Genomic DNA, 16269 nt, shown 5'->3' with positions numbered 1-16269 from the left:
ATTTAATTATTCGCATTTTCTGCGAATGCTTATGTTAGCCATATACAATGAAAATATATAAGCAGCTAATACTTGACATATTTAAACCCATTCCTGTTTTAAATCAAAATTGTCCTCGTTCTTCATCTTATAAACGACTGAATTGTTATAATCTAAAGTGCATACAATTAAGTGATTTTTGTACGATGTATATCATAGCCCTATTCTTTCGCAAGGACTTTCAAATTATATTTACATGTTTTTTCTTTCTTGCACTAGTATCGACACACTTAAGGGGAATTTTCAACTTAAGGGTAGACTCTCAATCATTGGTTAGTAGATACAGTCCAAACATATATAGATACATTCTTCTATCGGTTATTTTATTCAGCTCTTGCTAGAGATACGCTATGAAAGTGTTTTTGTCAGGACTTTAGCATCATGAAATAAATTAAAAAAAACATTCTCTTCTGGTTTTACTTGTCGCAAATGTAATATTGTGCATTTCTTATTCTTATGGATCGTTTTTCAAATGTAGTTTGAAAGAAATGAGTGACCATTTCGGATAAGGGACAGATATCTTTTAGTAAGTATATTTTATACGAATATTTCCGGTCATATTTAGAACGCTAGTACAATCGTGGACGCAGAACGAACACAAAACCCTTTATACAGCCTGCGACCTTAACCTTTGACTGACCGATCTCTGAACATCTCATTTACACCAACCCATATGTCACGTCTTAAGTCAATATCTTGAACAGTTTTCTAAGTTTCGCTCCGGAAACGAATTATGACGGCATTGTGGCCCTGTACCGCTCACATGAGCTTAGTCGCTTGCTTGAAAAGTTAAAAGATTCTACTAAATAAATGTGGGCAGATGATGTGTATGTTTTTTCTTTTGCTTTTTGCTTGTTTTTTTTTTTTTTTTTTGTTTTTTTTTTTTTTTGTTTTTTTTTTTTTTTTTTTTTTTGTTCTTTAGGGGCAGGGGGGTTGAGGTGGGGTAAGACATTGAACATGAAGATTTTTAAACTTTCTACTATATAAATAAGGGGTAAAGTGACCACACTCCCTTGTGGCAATGTTTTTATATGAAACAGAATAACTTCTACAATCTTCGTAAAGGGTCATCCAAGAAACAATTGTGTAATATTATTTTAAAATTGGGCCTGCTGTTTCTTAAAAGAATATTTTTTTTTAAATTTTCAATATATACATACAGGGAAAAAGTGGCCGCACATCAGTGGCCATGTTTTTGACGGAACAAAATAATCTGAACATTCTTGGCAGTGGGTCACACAAGAACCACTGGTGTGAAATTTTTTTCAAGATTGAGCCATCAGTTTCATACAAGAATGTTTTCAAGTTTTCACCATATACATATAGGGAGAGTTACCACGCCCCATAGTGATCATGCTTTTCTATAAATCTTAATATTTTAAACAATCACACAAGGACCATTCGTATGAAATTATTTAAAAATCAGGCCAGCAATTTCATTCAAGAAATTTTTTAAAGCTTCCACTATATACATATAGAAAAAAAGACAACGCCTTGTGGCGGTCATGTTTTTTGGGGGTGGGGGGTTGTTAGAATTCGGAATAATTTGAACAGTCTTAGTAGATGATTATTACAAAATCGGACCAGCAGTTTCATACAAGATGATTCTTAATATTTCCACTATATACATTTAGGAAAAGAGACCACGCCCCTTGGCAGCCATGTTTTTTTTTTTGACGAATCGTAATCATTTGAACAGTCTTGGCAGAATTTTTCGTAAGGACCATTTGAGTGAAATTATTTTGAAATCGGACCAGCGGTTTAAGAGGAGATGCTGTTAGAGGATTTTTCTGTTTTTAGCTCAGGCAGTCGCTAAGTGCAACCAAGCGGAACCGATCTGAACAACTTTAAAAGAAAACATCCAATCCAAGCCTCATCAACTTCCATCCAATGGTTTCAGAGATGTTGTTCAAAGAAAATTGAGGACGGACGGACGGACGACGGACGGGAAGCGATCACAATAGCTCACTCTGAGCACTTTGTTCTCAGTTAAGCTAAAAAGGTACAAAAAGATTTCAAAAACGTGTAATTTTAAGTATTTTAGCCTTCTGAACATTTGAAAATTAGATATTTATCTTATGATAAACAGCAAAAGACTGTTTCCTCTTTGAGGCCCATACCATCACCTGGGCTATATTGTTGGTAATGTCCAAAATATTGACAGAAAGATATTTAAAACCTAAATGGCATTTTATAAGCGAAATACTCACGACTTCTTTTCATGAAGAGAAAGTCAAACATTACTTTGTCACAAATGTACGAGTTCGAAAGCAACAAAAACACAACACCATAGCAATTAAGCCAACAGTAAAGTGTTAATACTAATGATAGTCATCAAAGAGAGGGTACAGTTTTACAGATTATAAGCACTCCATTACTGCTTTATAACAAACACGTTTCAGAAAAATTAAGACAAAAGATACTTGAATACACTTTATGTAATGATGAGTTTGCTTGCGGATACCATGATAAATTTACAAGTTGTTTACATTTTGAGACAGACTGACTGTGGGTCACTTCATTTAACTCTAATATGGCTCGAAGTTTCATTTATTCCCTTTTTCTGCATTTCGAATTATTAAAAAAAACTTACTTCAAAATTATTTATTAAAGTATGACGACATATGTCACAAGTGCTTTACATCCTTTTCCTTTATCTAATTTTCTTTATCAACAAAAGGTAAAAGTGGTATAAATTAATGTAAAAAAACACTTTCTATGATAGATATTGATTTTACTTTGTAGCTATTCATTATAAATATAGACGTGTTATTGTACCAAATTTTTCAGAATGAAGTCCTATAATCAAAATATTTCTTTTTACATATGGAGATTTATAGAGATGTTTTATAAGAAGAGGTTTGTTTAAAATCCTCAAGTTCCATTCTACTTGTCATTTGTCAAGAGGCTCTATCTTTTTTCAGCTGATAAGGTAACACTTCAATAACTGATAAAATGATTAACCAACTGCAAATTGGTAGTTGAACTTGATATTCTAGGCTTACTCTTTGAAAAATGGTGAACTGTTTTTTCTTTGTTCTGGATTTGTTGCCTTAATGGAGCTTTGGTGAAATTTTAAATTTTGTTTGAGCAGTTTTTGAAACGTTAGATCTTGAACGCCTATATATGTTCATTATAGGAAAAGTGTTTAAAAATCTTAACATTGATCATTTTATTCCAAGAAGAAACGCTTTATTTTTCAAATTGGATATTTTAGTAGGTGCAAAGCAATTTCAGCACTTTACTGGGTCATTAGCACTTTCTTGGTCCATTAGTACAAACTTCTAAACAGGATACTCCTTATAGAAATAAATGCTTTGAAAAAAATGAATCTGAAGCTTACTTTTATTTCGTTCTATTCTACAGAAAATAGGAAAGTCTACGCAGTTTTAGCGACGACTACTTGGAAAGAGAAACATTGTATGTATGCAATGAATATGTGAAACCAATTATTAACTTACTAAAACCTTCTTTCAACACTAGCCAAATAGTTTAATAATTGTACTGAAGAATAGATTAAAGCATTATTTACATACCAATCTTTAATCATCGTAGAATTCAATTCTTCAGCTTATAACACAAAGCCATAACTTCTACAGTCTTAGGTTTATTAGTTATAAGATATCTCGCATTTTTTAGGGTTGGGCGTGTGGGGAGGCGACACTGTTACATCTGAAGAGTTCTTTGACATCAATGGTAAGCAGTACATTTTTTCGGAAAATGGTAAATATCTGTGAATTGCCTTATTTACATAAGACTATCTCTGAATGTCTGTTCTTCCTAAGTATGGATCAATAAATTCTGTAAAAGATTCTTTTGAAGTATAGAACGTTACCAAATAAAATAATAGTAGACTTGCTTTTAGCATCACTATCAATCTTAGAACATTTTATTCCCAGAAAAAATGCTTACGCTGGACTCAGATTTGTGTTAAAGCAAAAGCAGTTTAAAGCACCTTAATGGTTCATTAATGCAAAGTAACTACTGCCCGCTGTCCGTTTTTCGCCAAAACATATGTACATGTATACAAAAATGCATCAATAGGTGTAACAAACTGTTTATTATTGGAGCAAATTATTAAAAGCTTCTTTCATGTTAATCCGTGGTTTAAGTAATAGATTTAGAAATTAATGTTAGCAGAACATCTTCAAACCACAGAAAGAAAGAGTTGGGTGAAAATTGAGTGGCAAATAAAACATGTCTATTTTAATACGGGAAACTATCATTTTATTGACATACGCCTTTGAATCCGGTAAAAATGACTACAGGATTTGGCCCTTCTTAAATGTTAATGAATACAATACGATACTATACTTTTGTTATGTGTTCGAGCCCTAGAATTGACAAATCAGTAAGTTTCCGTTGATTAAATCAGCTTTTCTATGGTTACGCCATTTGCAATTAAATCTAAGGAAATTAACTGTTTAATAAATTGAAATATTGACTAGCATTAAATCGGCATGATTCGTCCGTAAAAGGGAATATAAATCGTAAAATGAATTTCTCACAATTGCTGGTAAACAACAAACATCTTTACAGCAATACGAAATTCAATTCTACGTGTCCAATACATGTTTTCTACTTACTGTTGCATACTACTCAATATTTAAAATATTCTCAAAAAGTCACTTCTCTTTTAAATGTCATTTCAAGAGACATAAAAATAACTAGTTTGCAAAACGGCTGAAAACGATGTCCAAACTAGTTTTAAGAATTTCAGCACTGGGACATAATTCCAAAAATGCATCAAAAACAAAATTAACGAGACAGTGCATTGAACAGTCCAGAAGAATGGCCCTTTTATGCATTTTTCTCTCAGAACTCATTGTAAATATATATACAATGTAATTGCCATTACTTTGCAAAATAAAATAGATGCGCTTTATGCTGTTAAATATTCAGTTTCTGTCTATGCTCTAGTTATGTTCAAATTTCCTGTCAAAATGTCAATTAAACCGTTAATGATCTGTCAATCTTCCCCACACCAGAGTATGAAGCCTGTGTAGTTTCGAAATTCCGAAATACAACATATCCTTACTTTTAATATAGCTTGTATATTTTATCAACGGCACAAAAAATCAGCTGAACATACTTTAAACACAAGTTGAGAATGTTTTTGTTAGGCAGAACATCATGTCCAAAATAACAATTTATAATTACAATGTCTGAGTGAATGAAATCTTGTCTCATGCAGCATCTTCGACGCCAAGTAGACGAACAGACATATTGACAAAACTATCTCTCACTGACAAGTAAAATTCATTATATGTATGCAACATAAAGCACAAACTAACTAGAAAATTTCATTTCGTTATGCATCTTGAGGCTTTGCTGCTTGTCCTTCTATTCTGTATCATTACACTTAATTTACGAGGGTGTTAAATGAACCATCCAAAACGGAATCTTGTTTTTCTCTGGAGTTTCTCCGGCAAATTGTGTTTGGTTTTCCTTTGGTTGTTTCGTTTTATTGAATTCATCTATAGATTTAGTTGCTTGTATGACATTGAATAGATCTGATTTTTTTGCCAGACAAAGTAAATTTCTGAAACCTCATGCGTTAACTTCTGTTATTTTAAAGGATTTTTGACTCTATAGAAGAAATTGATATAAATGGAAGATGTCTACCATGCTTTCATAGGAATATATGAACATCTGATGGACAAAGACATAAAAACTTTATTGATTTTTTATCTCTTTAGACGTTTTGAAAAAAAAAATATTCAGAAGATTTAATGCAAATATGTTGATGTAACTCGATTAAAATATGTTAGAACATCCTTTGAAAGCACATACTTTGGGGAAACTACGTAATACATAAAGATTGGATGAACTCCATGGTAGGGACCTCCATAGCATAGTGATTAAGGTCCTATCGCTGACTTAAAATCAATTGCCCCACACCGATGTGGAATTGAGCCTCACTTGTAGAATTCTCAAAGTGAAGAAGGCATCCAACCTATGGCAGGTCGGTGGTTCTACCCAGGTGCCACCCGTAATGAAATATTGCATAGAGGGACACCTTGGGTCTTCCTTACCCGTCAAAAGCTGAAAGCTCGCCTTATGACCTATAATTGTCTTGATGCGACGAAAAAGAATCCGTGCTCCAAAGAAATATAATAACACTTAGCCAAACAGTTCACTGTCTGGATAAGATTTGTTTTCTCAAAAACAGTTTTGAAGTAAGAATAGCTTGTTAAAATGTAAACCAAAGTTTATTTAATTAGTACACCCAATATAACTGGAAACGAGACAAATCCCTGCTCTTGTATTTGCTAAAAGTACGATCATTCAATAACATCTTTTTTCCTAGCATTTGATAAATTACTTGTTTTCACGCTGCATTTAATGTATCATTATTGACAAATTTCGCTGGGAGTACTCCAATTGAGGCTAAGATATATTTAGTGAAATAGGATTATCATGTCTCCTAATAATAAGTAGAACAAAAGTGATAAAAGAAGGATATTTACGAATAGCCAAAAAAATGTTCCAAAGCCTTTATTTCCAGTCCTATTTTGCTAAAAGTGGAAAATATGAGAGAAAAGAACGTAATGAACATGAATACTTTAAATACAATTTTCGTCAGTGTTTTGTCCCTTAAGCCGTATACAGCAGAACAATTGTATTCTTAATTCAAAACACGGGAGCACTGATCTCTGTCCAAAACTCATGTTCAGGTGATGACTTAAACAATATGTCTGCCAATGATTTAAATGACATCATTATTATGATTTGACGTTCACGGCATAGCCCTTATATTTCCCTTTTCACTTTTATCCGCCTTAGGAAAATGAAGCTTGGAAAATAACAGATTTGGCCCATGGAAAATTGGAAAAAAAGACAAAACTTGCCGCTGAAATTAAGATCTCTTCATATACGTAATCAATAAATTATATGAAAAAATCTAACTATAACTGTAGGGATAATGCACGTTTTTTTTTTGTGTATTAACGTCTTAAGAAGCCCGCGGGAAAGATTGTGAACGAGACCGAAGATCGAGGTCACAATCGTTTCTCAAGAGCTTCTGAGTACGTTAATACACAAAACAAAAGTGTATTGTCGCTATTCTTGCAAAAACACACAACACGACGACTATTTATAGATGTATTGCTTTCATATCTGATGACTTTACGATTTTCCGGTACATGTTTTAATTACCATTCTGTTGTTCTTGGAAACGGTTCATATGTTTTAAATATCCATAACCAGGGCCCAGAAATGAACAACACTACAAAAAGCGCGTACTGACGGTTTTTAAGCGATTTTTAACTCGTTATTATAAACATGACGTTATCAATAATTTTACATATTACTTAAAAATTAGGTAAACAAGAGCACAATTTCAAAAATAATATCTTTATATTCGAGTTATTTTGAATACGAACACATTTTGAGTACGGATGAGTACGAATGTAGGGACACACGATTTTTCTCCCGTTAATAAATGGGCGGATCCAGTGAAAAAGTAGTCTTTATTTAGAAATAGATATAAATGTTTAAAAAAAATCCCAACAAGAAAAGCCTAAGAGCATGTAAAGAAGTCAACATTGAAATAAAGTTACGTGTAAATGTATCAACGTACAAAACGGCTGAAGATGAGAACCATTTCATTGTCAACACTTCAACATATTTTCTCAAATGAATATCAAAGATGCAACAACATCTGTCATGGCGTCAGTAACTGCTTTTCAAGAAACTGGAAATGAAAATGAATACCATTATTCTACAGCTGAAAGAAACTTGAATAAGTTAAGTTTAAGGCATCATCTTTCAATCTATATTTCTATTTTTAGATTTCTTATCTACTGCTGCCTGTGGCAACGGAAGAAAAAATATCTTGTACAAATTATACGAACCAAACCAATTATGTAAAATGGTAACTGCAGTAAAGCAATTTCTCTGTACGTTAATGAGTCCTCGCAATCTGAGTAAGGGGAAAAAAATTAGGTAGATAGCTTTTTATCATAAGTAATATCATTTTAATATTATTGCAAGAAGAGCCTATGATCTGAGAAAATTTAGTAATGATTAAATAATAATGTATTCATAATTCTTATTTACAAGAATATATACACATTTAACATCACTAATTACACAATGTTATAACTTTATGTATAAGCAATTGACACAACGGTGAATGACTATAAACATGACACTTTGCATTCGATTAATTGTAATAAATTATGTGGTTATACGTAGACACAGGAATTTGCAAAGCATGAGGAAATAGATTCTGTAAAAGATCAAGAATTTGACATAATCTGTTCATTTACACTGAATCATTCATTGTAAAATGCTACATTGATATTTAAATAGTTCGCTAAGCTTGATTTACTTTAAGGCTTATGTGTTGACTGCTGGTCAAATGTATACATATCTGCTACATCTATAAAGTGGCAACATCAATTTTCGATATTCTTACACATTTTTGTTTAGTTTATACTAATCTAATTTATTTCGATTGTGATGAAAGCTTCAAGCGTATTTCGAGATAAAGTGATATAGTATAATTTAAGAAAAGGACTATATTAGAATGTCGAATTGCTTTTTCTTGCGAGGTATTTTATGTTGAACAAATATTTTTGGTCAAATACAAGGGACACTGACAAAATACGTACTATTAATATGATCTCATGTTTGTATCATTTTGAAGAACGATGATCCTGCCAAAAATGGATCAAACATTAACATCCTACCTTTTGCATTATATTTGTTTCGTGGTCATTTGTTCATATGTAAGGTTTCTGGTCAGTCTGGTCAGGATCCATGCTGTTCGCTTTCAAAGCCTATTGCAATCAGAGAAACTGTTAGCGAACAGCATGGATCCCGACCTGACTGCGCGGATGCGCAGGCTGGTCTGGATCCATGCTGGTCGCAAACCCACTATGTTGGTTTTCCCATTGCGCGGCTCAAATTTTCACAATTATAATTTATTCTGTTATGCACTCGTGTCTTGTTATATCTTGTGTATGATGTTTTCTGCGCATCTACCTATAACCGCTTTACCCAGTCTCTCAATTACTAACGTTTGTACCAATAATTGAAGTATTGAAAATACTTTGTTTAACATATCATTTAGTTGCTTGTCTCACGTTTGGAGTTGAGGAAACCACGAAATATACAACTTTGTAAAATTGCGAATTTTTGGTTAATTAAGTAAAAGTATTTTCTAAATTTTGAAATGATATGCCTCAATAGACTAAAAGTTATCTATTGACAGACTACGGCCTTTGACCTTTTGTGAATAGAGTCAGCTAAGTATACAAAACTTTAAATGTACTCTTATCGTAACAAGACAATGTTACAAACGAGGCGTAAAAATACCATTTGCTTGTCCATAAAATACATCAATGCTTTGTCGTGTGACAAACCAATCGTAAAATAGGACTATAAAACTGTTTTACGTATAATTTGAACAGTATTTAAATGAATGACCCTTTAAGTAGAACCTCCATGCTCAAAGTACATTGTAAAAGGTCAGCCTACACTTTCTCATAAAAATCAAATCATCTTTGGCAGAGTAGTGTTCTTAGCAAAAGAAATATTACATTTAATGTCTACCATTTGGTGCGTTTTAGAAATGAAAGGGCGTTAGATATGTTTTTCGCTTGTTTTTCCAGTTAGTTGAAATACGTAATGTTTTCTTTTTCAGAATTTTTTTTCAGGTACAATTTACTTTTCAAACGAACTGTAGCTTTGATTCTAAACAATGAACTTTTACAATTCCTTCTTTTACCCCGAGACGATAACGTTTGTTAATTGTTCCACGTTAATAGTGTATATTTGTTTAATTCGAAATACCACTTCATCTAACAAAAGAAAACAACATTCCATGTGTTTGATAAACTCTGTTCGTTTCATGTTATTCTTGGAAACATTATTAGAGAAACAATTTTAAAATTCTCGGGCATTTAATCAAAGAAATATTTGTTTTGAAATATTTGTTTTGAAGTACTCCGTAGAAAAATGTCAAACTTTATATAAATAGCAAAAAAATTAAAGCAACTGTTCCATTTCTATCAAGCTTAATGGGAGACCGAGTTAAAGCAGCATGCCTCCAGATTTGGCTAAAAAATAATCTTTCTTTCAAATTGAAGTTTGGTCATATTACGAACATTAGAATATGAATTTTTGTTTCTAAAATATTTTAAAAGTTCCAAATCAAGACAAAAAGGTGACTGCGTCGGGAATCGAACCCCGGACCGCCGCGGCAATAAAGACATTTTCCCGTCGTCGTAACCAATAGCACTATAGCTGAAGTAGTGAATAATGACTTCAAAATATAGATATTTATAATCGAGACAGTTTACCTGGAGTAAAAGCGTGACACAAGCTTTTCGATTTTCATCGTAAAAAATAGTAAAAACAGCAAATTCTCATGTGTTTCCATAACATAAAGTTTGTCAGTAATTAAATTATAAAGCCTTTTTAAGAAATATAGCATTTATTTCAAGATATCTAAAAAAAATATTTTTTTTTGTTGCCGAACGATCTGGAGCCATGCCGCTTTAAAACAACGACAAAGAGGTGATTGAGGTCTAGATTTAAAGCGGAATTGCCTTTAATCTTCGATTTTGTAATTCTGTTAACATTGTAATTCTTTTTCAAAACTATTATTCTGAAAGTTCAACTATATATTGCCAAGGAGACTTACTTGGTATACTAGATTGCATTCTTAAGGATGTACGATCGAATTTTTGGTTGCGGGTTTATCCCGTAACCAAAGTTAAGTGTATTTCTGACAATCATGTAGCATCTTTATTTGATTCCAAATCACATCCAAATGATATGTTCATGTGCTACACAAAGTAGTTCCATTCATGAACAATGCGGATGAATTATCAATGATCAAGTAGTTCTTATTCATCCTCTATATCCATTCATACTGGCCATTTAGATTAAATAAGACCTGTCAATGATTAGGTATTCCAGCCTATGGTTACATCACATTCACTGACTTCCAGCTGTTCATGTAAGGTCAGGCGAGGAGTTTATCTTAGATATGAGGCACATTAGTATTTGTTTCTTATACATGTATATTAAAAGATTGGCATTTAAAATGAAAATAAATCTAGCAAAACCCGCAACCACCAGACATCTCAAGGCTTTGATTTCTAATGTAAAGAATTTTTTCATACTCTGTGAGCTTGAAGAACATTAGTTTTCAAGACAAACAAGAGAAGAAAAACCAGAGGTCACCGAACTCGTTTTAATTTTATAGGGCATTTCGTACACCTACTGTTCTAGCATTTCTGAAATTTTGTAAAATTGAAAAAATGGTTGTACTTTATAAAACATATAATATCCCATTTAATGTCATAGGGATTTCATGTCTTACACGTTAATATGAATACAAGGTGATGTCAGTATTATATAAGCATAAATGTCACAAACAAATCTCTTTCATTTTTACATGTTGACATAATTACCCCACCCACTTTATTTTCAATGGAAAAAAAATGTATTTAGATCTACAAAAAAATTTCTGACGGTAAGATTTTAAAAATATTTTGCAGCTTTAATAACACACAAAAATGCTTTAAAATGGAAAGAAAAAAAGTAGGGGTCACCGTGCATCTAAGAGATTTATTAAGAAAAAACTGTCAAAAACTGGTGAATTTGATATTTTGTGTTCTTTTTTATTTAATTTACATTTTTCAGATAAAATAAAGAGATATCTTGAAAACTTTTATTTCAATTATAGCTTATCATTATATGTATCAGTCAGGAAAATATTAAAACTAAACCTGATCTACTTTCATAGATATTTGAAATTACCTACCCCTACCCCGTTGTAAAACTTACGTCAATTTTAAACAAATGCCAGCCAAAAATAAGGGTGAAAATTTTTTTTCCGCAAAAAGCAGAATCTATTTGCTTAAATGGTACTTTATTAGCCATATTTAATGATTTAGCATTAATTTTCGGCGAAACTTTTGTTGGAAGGCAATATTTGAAGAAACATTATTTTAAATGGCGGATATCCTGAAAAAAAAAAACGCTCGTACATCCTTAAAGTAATCTTGCCGAAAGTCCGGGTCTCCTCTCAAATATCTGAGACCGCTAGAAATAATGTTAGAAGGCGTTTCTTGGGTTGTGTTTAGCTTCAAAGCTGAGAAATAGTAATATGACTCGATTGTGACGTCATTGTGTAAATTCGATCAATTATTTTAGTACCGTTATATCACATTTAAAGATAACATCAACATTTTCAGCGAAGAATTTCTTTCATAATCAACTTGGGCGATAAAGCTGTCTGTAAACGTTGTTCTTTTTAGGACAACAAACTCGTATTATTTACATAATAATCTTGTTACTTGACATTAATGTCTTTCCAAGATGTTGTACCTTTAACAAGACTGACAGAGCTATATGCCACGCAGATACGACGGCCATTTTTTCTTTTGATAAACATTTACCCAATATAAATATACATTTCTTCGATTAACTGTACGACAGGTGTATAAGACTAGGATCCTGTAAGGCTGGCAAAAAGAAACACAGATCGTTTCTTCCAAAGTACTAGTATTTGTTTGCAGTGTTCCCGTCTAGAATTAAGTACATGATTTTTTTATCCTCATTTCAAGTCCAAAATAGAAAGATGATATGAAATGTATGAACTCTAAGTATGAAAGATAATTAAACAATAATACAGCAAATACTGCATGCAAAGCGTAAAATATAAAAGTTTATACATGTAAACATGTATGTATGTTTTTCAGAAAACAGTAGCAAAAACCTGCATTTATTAATAATCTGTTATTATTCAGCTCCGTTTAATTTTTAGACAATATTTTTCTCTATTCAAGTAACTTCATTAAATGAAAATATATATTAACTGATGCATTTAACAAAACATTTCACTTCGTGCTATTCTTGGAAACATTAATGAAGAAAGGAATTCTTCGTGAGCACCTAATCATCGTCTTATTTCTTTTGAAACACTTCCAAAGAAAGAAGGTCAGAAGTCCAACAGGAAAACACACATTTCAAGAACGCAGCCATCCATGCAGAAGTTATACTTAAAAGCTTTGCAAGAATCGTGTAGTCAGCTCGCTTTTTTGATAAAAAAAATGAAGTACAAACAAAACATCTTAACTGTATCCAAGCTTCCAGTGTGGTCCGAAACAATATTCATCACTGTCTCGTTTAGCAAAACCATACTAACTGAATTATTAACGCCCCTTCGATAGCGTTGGCATTTTGTTGGTAATTCTTACAGTTTACATGTTATGAACTAAAGTAGTTTTGTTGAAAGAAGTGTGTTTGTTTCTTTGTTTCGTTGGATTGTAAGTCATGCCAACACAATTTTACGTCATTTGGCGAATTTCAAGCTTTTGACTAATGCCTGTGGCAGAACACATCTGCTCGGGACATCATTTAGGGCACGGACTTACACCTGTGTTTCATTAGCGAACTTCTGTAAGCCAGTTAGATAGGTTCCCCGCACGAAATAATTTAACACGCCATTCAAATGTTCAAATATCCTACTGTGAAGTGGTGAAGAATAAAACAACCGCAACCACTGTTAACAAATCGAAATGTAGCACTTTCAACCGTCCAAAAACCGTTTCCGTAGCGGTTAACGAAACAGCTGAAAGACGACACTTCAAGTTTGTTTTAAAAAGTAAACTTGCATAATCTGTTATACGTCAAATAGATACATATAAATTATGTTTTGTTAAAATATATGGAATTCACACTTCTTCTTTCTAGTCAGTCCAGTTATTACTTAAGTCATCCACGGCAAATGTTAATTCGAACTCAAATTTAGTTGAACTCAACTACTAGAACATCTGAAAATGAGGAGTTTGATGCCTTAATTAATATGTCTCAGCTTCGAAGAGCATGCTGTCTTAACACAGATAAAACTAAAACTTTCCATGAAACTACTAGTATAAAGAGAAACGTTCCTTGTTTTCAGTCGATATTAAAATTATGATCTTTTTAAATATGAATGAAAATATTGCGAGGAAATCCTGAAGAACATTTGCAGAAAAAAAAGATGAGATAACCTAGGCTCTAATGTAGGCTAATTGGACAATTTCTCATTTCGTCTTGAAATAAATTCAAAACATGGCTTTGATTTAAAGATCAAAGTGATAAATACTGACATTCTGCAGTTAATATATCTAACAAATTACTCTAATTACGCAGAACGATATCTAGAACGAACTTCAGACTGTTGTTTTTACTGTTCTATCTTCATCTTTAACATTTCTTATAGCAACGTTTCTCAGTCATGTAATCCAGTATTGCAGTTGGTGTAGGTTTCATAGAGACATATATTATAACAAAGTTGTATAACGATCCGGTATAAAAATAAAGATTTGAGGGTGTAATTATGACCAAGTTTTAAGTAGATTTGGTGAAAATTGCGACTTCCAGAGTGTTAACGGTAAAGCTTTTGACGATGAAAGACATTTATTACAATTCGGGCTTTTGAACCTAATTTACTGTGATCTACAAAAAGACAGTGATGTTAGTCTGTTTTGTCGTTAAACAAGATTACATTACTGTTTGGGTAGATAGTAAGTCAAAACAAATATCTCTGAAATTATTTCGGAATTTGCCAGCTTGTCATAATTGCTCAGCTGAGCTATAACGTTAATGCATAAAATCATCTTTCATCCTTCCTTTTCATTCAACTGTTTCAAAATCGTTTGAACTGGTAAAAATATGTTTTCTCCTTCAAATTATTTGATTATGTGTAAGGTTCATATGTTCTTCCACACTAGTGTTTACAATACAGGCATCTGCTTGAATTTTTATAGCAACTCATTTACCATGAGTTATGTTTAACAAACTTTCAGCTTTTATTGTACCCCCCGACAACAAAGTTGTAAGGGGGGTAAACTGGTTTCAGGTTGTCTGTCTGTCTGTCTGTCTGTCCGTCTGTCTGTCCGTAGACGCAATCTTGTGCGCACCATCTCTCCTTATCCCCTTGACAGAATTAATGAAACTTCACACAAGTGATCAGTACCAACAATAGTTATGCATGGGGCATGTTAGGTTCTTTTAGAAAAATTTTTTGCAGAGTTATGGGACTTTGTTTTTTTGTTACTATACTTTATACTTAGACACAATCTTGTGCGCACCATCTCTCTTCATCACCTTGACACAATTTAATGAAACTTCACACAAGTGATCAGCACCAACAGTAGTTGTGCATGGGGCATGTTAGGTTCTTTTAGTAAAAAAATTTGCAGAGTTATGGGACTTTGTTTTTTTTTGTTACTGTACTATATACATAGACACAATCTTGTGCGCACCATCTCTCCTCATCCCCTTGACACAATTTAATGAAACTTCACACAAGTGATCAGTAACAACGGTAGTTGTGCATGGGGCATGTTAGGTTCTTTTAGAAAAAAAATGCAGAGTTATGGGACTTTGTTTTTTTGTTACTATACTACATACATAGACACAATCTTGTGCGCACCATCTCTCCTCATCTCCTTGAAACAATTTAATGAAACTTCACACAAGTGATCAGTAAGAACAGTAGTTGTGCATGGGGCATGTTCCGTTCTTTCAGAAAAAAAAAATGCATAGTTATGGGACTTTGTTTTTTTATTACTATACTATATACATAGACACAATCTTGTGCGCACCATCTCTCCTCATCCCCTTCACACAATTTAATGAAACTTCACACAAGTGATCAGTAACAACAGTAGTTGTGCACGGGGCATGTTAGGTTCTTTCAGCGACAAAAATTATAGAGTTATGGGACTTTGTTTCTTGTTAACATACTATGTACATACAGTCTGCATATGCAATTTTGTGTGTGCCTAATCTACCAAACCCTTGTACACAATTTAATGAAACTTCACACAAGTCATCAGTAGCAACCCTAGTTGTGCATGGTGCATGTTACATTCTTTTAGATAAATATTCTGCATAGTTATGGGACTTTGTTTTTGGTACTATACTGTATACATAAAGTCTATATATATACAGTCCACATAATTATGCAATCTTGTGTGCGTCAAATTGCAATGTACTGTGTCAGTGCATGCGGGGAGGGGTGGGGTACATTCATCACCTTTAGTGATAGTTCTAGTTATACTTAGAAATACATCTGCCAAAACAAGAAAAAATATTGTTTGATAAGTATAACTTTGCATCTGTCTTTAGAAGTGCATGGGAAAATGTCTAAGTTAGAATTAGTTTGTACCATACCGCAGACAGTTCGATATGTAAGTGGAAATTCCGAAAAGGTGTAGA

The 16269-nt window shown here is 32.8% G+C and overlaps 2 protein-coding genes across 14 annotated transcripts in view; one reads left to right on the top strand and one right to left on the bottom strand.

The window, feature by feature from the left end:
* Positions 1-16269, bottom strand: part of LOC123535633 (sodium/hydrogen exchanger 10-like) — a 292843-nt gene that overhangs the window by 153455 nt on the left and 123119 nt on the right. The window lies entirely within an intron of this gene.
* The window catches only part of LOC123535634 (atypical chemokine receptor 3-like), a 52288-nt gene that overhangs the window by 7718 nt on the left and 28301 nt on the right, over positions 1-16269 (top strand). For 2 of the 8 annotated variants that reach the window (XM_053529070.1, XM_053529072.1), the window contains exons 2-3: positions 3406-3459; positions 3679-3735. The exons of 2 other annotated variants lie outside the window; for them this stretch is intronic. The gene's annotated coding sequence lies outside the window, so the exon portion shown is untranslated. Of the gene's footprint in view, positions 1-416; positions 566-1839; positions 2042-3405; positions 3460-3678; positions 3763-16269 lie in introns of those variants that run through there. 4 more of the 8 variants (XM_053529071.1, XM_045318361.2, XM_053529073.1 and 1 more) reach the window with 4 other exon arrangements.

Source organism: Mercenaria mercenaria, chromosome 17 (assembly GCF_021730395.1).
Source record: "Mercenaria mercenaria strain notata chromosome 17, MADL_Memer_1, whole genome shotgun sequence".
In the NCBI taxonomy this organism is placed as follows: Eukaryota; Metazoa; Mollusca; class Bivalvia; order Venerida; family Veneridae; genus Mercenaria; species Mercenaria mercenaria.
Note: the sequence above shows the minus strand (reverse complement) of the source record. Positions and strands in the feature narration are given on the sequence as shown.